This window comes from Paroedura picta, chromosome 2, assembly GCF_049243985.1.
Source record: "Paroedura picta isolate Pp20150507F chromosome 2, Ppicta_v3.0, whole genome shotgun sequence".
NCBI lineage: Eukaryota > Metazoa > Chordata > Lepidosauria > Squamata > Gekkonidae > Paroedura > Paroedura picta.
This window is the reverse complement of record NC_135370.1, coordinates 173,929,305-173,937,709: the sequence shown is the minus strand read 5'-3', so window position 1 is coordinate 173,937,709 and position 8,405 is coordinate 173,929,305.

Here is an 8,405-nt window from a genome sequence, read left to right as displayed (position 1 = left end):
CTTGGGCTCTCCCCGGCACTGATAAGGCTGTTCTGACTGAGCCTTACCTTCCTCACAGGGTGCTTGTTGTGGAGAGAGGAAAGGGAAGACAATTGGAAGCCGGTTTGAGACTCATTCAGGTAGAGATAAGCAGCATATAAGAACCAATTCTTCTTATTTATTTATTTATTTATTTTATTTAGATTTATATACCGCCCTCCCCGAAGGCTCAGGACGGTTTACATTAAAACTAGTCAACGATACATGAAACAGTAACATCAGGGCTCTCTCAGCCTCACCTCCCTCACAGGGTGTATGTTGTGGGGGAGGAAAGGGAAGGTGACTGTAAGCCGCTTTGAGACTCCTTTGAGTAGAGAAAAGCGGCATATAAGAACCAACTCTTCTTCTAGCCTGCCCACCCCCAGTCTAGCTAAGTATGCATGGTGCCTTTTTCTCTCTCCATCCTTTAAAGTGGGCACAGTCCATGAGCATTTTGTTTTCCCCTTCTGTGCCCATGGAAAAACCCTGCTTAGCACTATCTGAGTACCGCTGAATATGACTTCTTCTTTTTTTTAAATCTCCTTGCAGGAACTGAAAACCTGAGCATTTCTAGAGGTGCAGCCCGTCAGACGCAGGCCAAAGGACTCTCAGCCTGGTGCCTCATACATTGATTCTGGCATATGATTTGTGGGCTTCTCTGGATCAGCCAGGGATGTCAACTTCCAGGTGGGTCTTGGGGTTCTCCCAGAATTACAGCTCATCTCCAAACTACAGACATCAGTCCCCCCAAAGGAAATGGTGCCCTTGGAAGGTGAACTTGAAGGCATTGGCTCCACCCCCAAATTTCTAGGCATTTCCCAATCCAGAACTGGCCACTCTACCACCCTACCAATGGCTGGCGGTGTCTGGCAACCCTTGGATCACATTGGATCAGACCTAGTGGTTAAGAGTGGCGGCTTCTAATCTGGTTTGATCCCTCGTCCTCTGCACTCCTTTGGGTAGAGAAAAGTAGCATATAAGAACCAACTCTTCTTCTTCAGTAATATCAGGGTTCTCTCAGCCTCACCTCCCTCACAGGGTGTCTGTTGTGGGGAGAGGAAAGGGAAGGTGATTGTAAGCCACTTTGAGATGCTTTCTTGTACTGAAAAGTAGGATATCACAACCAACCGTTCTCCTAGCAAACCCAGCAGAGCTCATTTCTCAGTATGCATAGAACACAAAGACATGCTGTCACGGTCCAGCCAAATTATGTGACCCATTCCATAGGGTCTGCATAGCAACCCTGGGCTTGTTTGGTGGTTTTCCATCCGAGTATTAACTGTAGCCGAGCCAGGTTAGCTTCCAAGTTGTGCCAAGCTCAAACTAGGCCAGGCTATCCAGACTGCTTATAAGGCAGCTTTGGGGCCTATGTGCTCTTATTTAAACAAAAGGTACTGACATTGGAATAAAACAAATGTTGAGGCCAGTGGTACGTTTACCGTAGATACTTGTTTATAAGCCGAGTTTTTCAGCACAGTATTCACATTGAAAAAGTCCTTCTCAGCTTATACGTGGGTATATAAGGTAATTGAATTAACAGCCTGCTCCCAGTCAGCCAATCATCACATAGTAGGTAGTGAGAAGGGTGGGCTTAGTTGTCTTTGTCTGTCTTTGAAGTGCCATTTGATTCAACATATGTTCTCTCACCGACTCAGTACATCTGCTGGTCCCCTTTCCCCAGATGCCCCTTCCATGACTGAGGAACTTGATCTCCCCAGGGGTATATCAGTGTTATTATTCATGCTGTGTTGTGATTGTTACCTGATATTTTGTTGAGATGTTCTTTGAAATTTGTGCCATGTTATAGATCAGGGGTAGTCAAACTGCGGCCCTCCAGATGTCCATGGACTACAATCCCCATGAGCCCCTGCCAGCAAATGTGCACAGGGGCTCATGGAATGCTGGCAGGGGCTCATGGAAATAGTAGTCCACGGACATCTGGAGGGCCGCAGTTTGACTACCCCTGTTATAGATTATCGTAAAGTTCTATGTAAATGTGTGAAACGTTCCATGTAAATCGCCGAGGGCCGTAGGGAAGGGTGATATAAAAATAAAAAATAAAAATAAAATGTGTATGCTAAATGTAAAGGTATCTCCTGTGCAAGCACTGGGTCATGTCTGACCCTTGGGGTGACGTCCTCTAGCGTTTTCATGGCAGACTCAATACGGGGTGGTTTGCCAGTGCCTTCCCCAGTCATTACCATTTACCCCCCAGCAAGCTGGGTACTCATTTTACCAACCTCGGTAGGATGGAAAGCTGAGCCAGCCGCTGGGATTGAACTCCCAGCCTCATGGGCAGAGCTTCAGACTGCATGTCTGCTGCCTTACCACTCAGCGCCACAAGAGGCTCTAATGTGTATGCTAATTTACCGCTATTCAGAGATCTTGCCTCCTGCCTTTATCCAATCCAAGCTATAATCAACAAGTTGCTGCAGCGTTTTGACCCTAACTAACCCATCCTGGCAACTAATTCCTCCTCTACCTATAATGTAATGGTTGAGGAAATTCTGTTACACTGTGTCTGAAGAAGCAAGCGTGCACATGAAAGCTCGTACCCTGTCTGTCATAAAGGTACTCCAGGGCTCAAATTTGTTCCACTGCTTCAGGCCAACACGGCTAACCATTTGAATCTCACTTTGGAACAGACAGCCTAACAACAACAACAGTGATAAATGGCTTCATTTGTATAGCCTGCCCTTCCCGGTTGGCTCAGGGTGAGTAACAACGAGGCATATACAAAGTGACATTGATAAACAGTGATCAAACGTTTTAAATTAAAACATAGTGAACAAAATGATATTATTAAACCACCCCTATTGAATATTATCAAGGAGAATTCCATTGAAGTTGGGTGGGTGGTGTTTCGTAGATGGCGCGAGCAGAGAGGGTCAGCCTTTTATCGGTGTTAATTTCCTGGCCTCAGTCGTAGGCCTGATGTATTGGTAGAAAGCCTGGGTTCAGATGGTCACTCCACCACCATAGGGATGCCAGTCTGTAGGTGGGACCTGAGGAACCCCTAGAACAGTGGTCTCCAACCCCCGGTCCGGGGACCGGGACTGGTCCGAGGAACAGTCAGTACCGGGCTGCAGCTCCTCCTCGTCCTCCTCCTTGGCTGCTACCTTGGGGGCTGCCCTGCCACTCTGTCACTGGCTCTCCTTTGGTGCTTTCCAGCGGCTGCCATGGCTGGGGCTCCCCCTCGGCATGGCACTGCACAGGGGCTGCTAGCAGCGCCCCCCAGCGGGCGGCGGGAAGGCAGGGGCACCGGTGGGAAGGCAGGAGCGCCTGCAGGAAAGCAAGCGGAACAGGGGCTCAGGCAGCAGTGGCGACGTCCCTCGGCAAAAGTCTACCCCCCGGTCCCTGGAGATAAAAAGGTTGGGGACCACTGCCCTAGAACAGTGGTTCTCAACCTACTTGATGGTGCGACACCCCTTTGCGGTGTCGTCGTCGGCGTGGCGACCTCAGCGACCCAAAGGGGGTCGTAGGGTTGCGTGCTCCGGCATGCTGGTGATCACAGAAGCCTGAGGCTGCCAGCACCACGGCATGGAAGGGAAGGGGCGGCACCAGTGCCCTTCGCCTCTGCATTGCAGCGCTGGCTGCCTCAGGCTTCCGTGATGGCCGGAGTGTGCCAGAGCATGCAACCCTTGTGCCATTAGGAAGGTGGCGGCACAGCGGCAAACCCTGGGGAAAAAGTCGATCGACGCCCAGGTTGAGAACTGCTGACCTAGGATTGTACCTGAACTCCAGGGTATGAAGGTCAGATTGTGTGGAGAAAATGGATGCTTTGGAAAGTGGATTACGTGGCCTTATACCGTACTGAGGCCCCTATCTTCAGGCTCCACCCCCGAAACTCTGTTCCCCAACCTGGAGCTGACTACCCTACGCTATCCCCTTCAGCAGTGAGGGAGAACCCAGTAATTCTGCTCTGCCCTGAAATTCACTAGCTGACAGTCCTGGGGCCATTCACTCTCTCCCAGCATAATCTGAAAGGAGGATACATTAAAGCAGCCTTTCTTAACTTTTTTTACCGTTGAGAAACCCCTGAAACATTCTTTAGGCTTTGAGAAACCTCAGAAGTGGTGCAATCATGCAGAATATTGTTGCGAAGCAGAGCTGCGGACACGCCCATCCAGGCCCCCTCCCCTTTCCACCCCCTCCCCAGGCCCATCATTAACCATTAGGGGGTGTTCAATAAATGCTTAACAAATTTAAAATATATATATATATATATATATATATATATATATATATATATATATATATATATATATATATATATATATATATATATATATATATATATATATATATATATATATATATATATATATATATATATATATATATATATATATATATAAAGAATTAACACCCACCCTTTCAGGAAACCTTTCCGGGGCCCTCAAGAAACCCCAGCGTTTCATGAAACCCTGATTGAGAAAGTGTACATTAGAGAGACTAGAGCTGTTGACTCCACCTGGAGCGTCTCAAAGGAAGGGCGAGATGAAAATGTAATAGGCAGACATGCGTAGACCTGTACCAAAAGCCTTGTTTTTGTTCTTCCTTCTTCCTTCAGCATTTTGAAGGATTTCAAAAAGCAGAGAACGGGAGGTGTGGGAGGATTTGTCAGCACCGAATGGGGAGAATAAACTTGGAACATCATTTCCCCCCCCCCTCTAGTTGCATAACCAGGGACTACGCAATCAAACCCCTTCTTGTCCTATATAAACAAACCCCTTCTTGTCCTATATAAAATCCCAGAGGGAGGGAAGCAGAAAGAAAAGGAATTGGCAATGGAAAAGAAGTAGATCCTGGTGGTTTCCTATGGCAAAATGTAAGGCGGTCCAGCCAGATCTGTTTACAAATGTATATAATTATGACTCAAGGGTAGGTAACAGTATTGTCTAACCATTGCTGTAATAGCGTTACAGAGGGAATTATTGTCCTGCATTCTTGAGGCTGATCCTGCATTGAGCAAGTGGTTGGACTAGATGTCCTCTATGGAAAGTTCCAACTCTAGGATTCTATGATTCTATGTAGAACGTGCTGATTCCCCCTAAAAGTGCTATTGTCATCATGGTGCAAAATGCTGAAAATGCTCCAATCCTTCCACCATGCCCACTGCTGCAAAGACCTATCAGTAAAAGGAACTAAATAATTACAGAAAGTCCTGCAGTACCTTCCTTTTTCAACAGTCCCAAACCACAATGACTGTTGTTGAAAGGAGAAAAAATTCTTGCTTGGTTGAAAATCTACACTTCTGCATGTAGTAACAAACAGGCTGGGAGAGAGGAGGAGATAGGGTTGCCAACTCCAGCATGGGAAATTTCTGGATGTTAAAAGTGGGAAGGGGTCATCCAGGCCATCTAGTCCAGCCGCCTCCTCAATGCAGGACCAGCCCCAAGCATCCAGGATAATTAGCTGTCCAGCCACAGCTTGAAGACCACCAGTGAGGGGAAGCTCCCCATCTTCTTAGGCAGCCCATTCCACTACTGAACTACTGTGAAAAAAAGTTTCCTGACATCTAGCTGGTACTATTCTACACAGAGGAGAGGACCTTACTGCAGGTCCTCTCCTCTGCTGCCAACAGGAACCTTTCCCTGCTCTCCTCCAAGTGACAACCTACCAGATACTTCAAGAGAGCCATCCTGTCCCCTTTCCACCTCCTCTTCTCCAGGCGGAACATCCCCAAGTCCCTCAGCCTTTCCTCACAGGGCTTGGTCTCAGATCATCCTTGTCACTCTCCTCTGCGCCTTCTCCCTTTTGTCCACTTCCTTTTTGAAGTGAGTCCTCCAGAACTGCACACAGGACTCCAGGGGCGGTCTTAGTTCTTAGATTATTAGTTTATTTAAATAGCCTTAGACCAGAATAGTAATAGTCAAGTCAGATTTTATTGCATGTAGCCATAGGCCATTACAATATAAAAGGAAAATATAAAAGGATTTCAAACATTTCAAATCAGTAATAAAAAAGTAGATAAGAGAATGTGCAATCTCAGATAATAATTACTTAACATCATAAGAACATTTCCAGATTACATACATCCACCTATCCTATATCTATTCTAGGTATTTGCTCTCTGCAGGACCACTTTGGCCCTTATTTTCTTTACCGCAAGGGCAAATAATGACATTTTGTTAGAAGCAAATGAATTAGTATCTGCTAACAAGAACACAAGTTTTTCCTGGTCAGATTTATCATTTAGCCCACTGGTCCCCAACCTTTTTATCACTGGGGACCAGTCAACGCTTGACAATTTTACTGAGGCCCGGGGGGGTAGTCTTTTGCCGAGGGACGTTGCCACCACCTGAGCCCCGACTCCACTTGCTTTTTTGCCGGAGCCCCTGACTTTCTGCTACCTGTTGGGGGGTGCTGCCAGCAGCAGCCGCGCAGTGCCACGCTGAGGGGGAGCCCCAGCCATGGTGGCCGCTGGAGAGCACCAAAGGTGAACCAGCGGCAGAGTGGAAGGCAGCCCTTAAGGCAGCAGCCGGGGAGGAGGATGAGGAGGAGCTGCGGCCCAGTGCTGATCCACGGACCGGTCCCCTTCTCCGGACCGGGGGTTGGGAACCACAGATTTAGCCCATCTAGTAGGCCAGATTTTATTTTCCTGGGCTCCAAGATCACTGCAGATGGGGACTGCAGCAAAGAAATTAAAAGACGCTTGCTCCTGGGGAGGAAAGCTATGGCAAATCTAGACAGCATCCTAAAAAGCAGAGACATCACCCTGCCAACAAAAGTGCGTTTAGTCAAGGCTATGGTATTCCCAGTCGCAATGTATGGCTGCGAGAGTTGGACCATAAGGAAGGCCGAGCGTCAAAGAATTGAGGCTTTTGAACTCTGGTGCTGGAGAGGACTCTTGCGAGTCCCTTGGACTGCAAGGCGAACAAACCGGTCAGTCCTAGAGGAGATCAACCCTGACTGCTCTTTAGAAGGCCAGATCCTGAAGATGAAACTCAAATACTTTGGCCACCTCATGAGAAGGAAGGACTCCCTGGAGAAGAGCCTAATGCTGGGAGCGATCGAGGGCAAAAGAAGAAGGGGACGACAGAGAATGAGGTGGCTGGATGGAGTCACTGAAGCAGTCGGTGCAAACTTAAATGGACTCCAGGGAATGGTAGAGGACAGGAAGGCCTGGAGGATCATTGTCCATGGGGTCGCGATGGGTTGGACACGACTTCGCACATAACAACAACAAAAGTAGGCCAGCAAGAAATTTGGCCCTAGGATCTGTATACAATGGGCAAGTGAGAATGTAATGTGGGAGATCCTGCAGAACTAACGCTCCACAAATACAGAAGCATTGATCTTTTGGTGTTTTATGGTATCACCCACTCAGCAGAGCTGTTGGCATTGTTTGAAATCGCATGGAGGTAAAAGCTACTCTGAGACTATGAGTTAAAAGATAGACTAAATAGGAAGATCTGAAGAATATTAATTTTAAAAACCCAGATAAATATAAGTAAAATAAAAACAAGAGGGGAAAAGGAACAAACTCCCCATCCATAAGCTAACACACTACAAATCTAACTGCTCCACCCAGCGAAGGGAGGTTGTGGGCCTGTGGACATCATGCCACCCCATGCTCTCAACGCCTCTAGTTGGAATGGGGAAGTAGGTTGGGAGATCATCCGCCATGTTATGGGTTTTTCAGTCTTTTAATGGGGGTGTTTTAATGGGGTTTTAAGACCATGTTACCTGCCCATTGGGGAGTGGTGGGATACAAATCAAATAAATAAATAACACCCAGTTCTAAGACCAAGGGTGGTCTGTCCAATGTGTGGTCAATTTTGGGGGCAATGCCTGGGAAAGGTAAAGTTCGGGAAGGGAGTTTAGTGGAGATGGCACTGAAGCTGCCATTTTCTCCTGGAGAACTCATCTTTGGCCCTCTGGAGCATGACATTCTGGGAGAACTCCATGCTCCCCCAGTGGGCAGCAACTGTAACGAAGGGAGGAGGCAAAACTAGTTTGCCTCAGTACAAGTTGTACATACCAGCATGAGCACTGCCTGTCAGCTCTGATGACTCCTGTGATCATGCATGCCCACTCCTTCAAAACCGCCTTTCATGTGGCTGTGAGTGTTTTTCTGTGCAAGAGTTAAAAGAGCAATGCCCATTTCCTTGGATGGCCTGTGGACTTTGCCCAGTTGTTGTGACTTAGGTTAGGTGGCATCTGTCCCTCCCGGCCGCTTGGCCCTAACAGCAGAAGAGGGCAAAGTTCGGGAAATATTAGCATCTCCCTTTCAATCGGGAGGGGCTCGGCTTTGTGTTGTTTCATTTCTGCTTTGAATGTTAGGCGTTCATCCAACACTACTTCCTGCTCAGCGGTTTCTTTTCCCTGTTCTTTTTTGGGCAAGCACTGACTGAATCAACAAACAATCTGCAAAATTCACC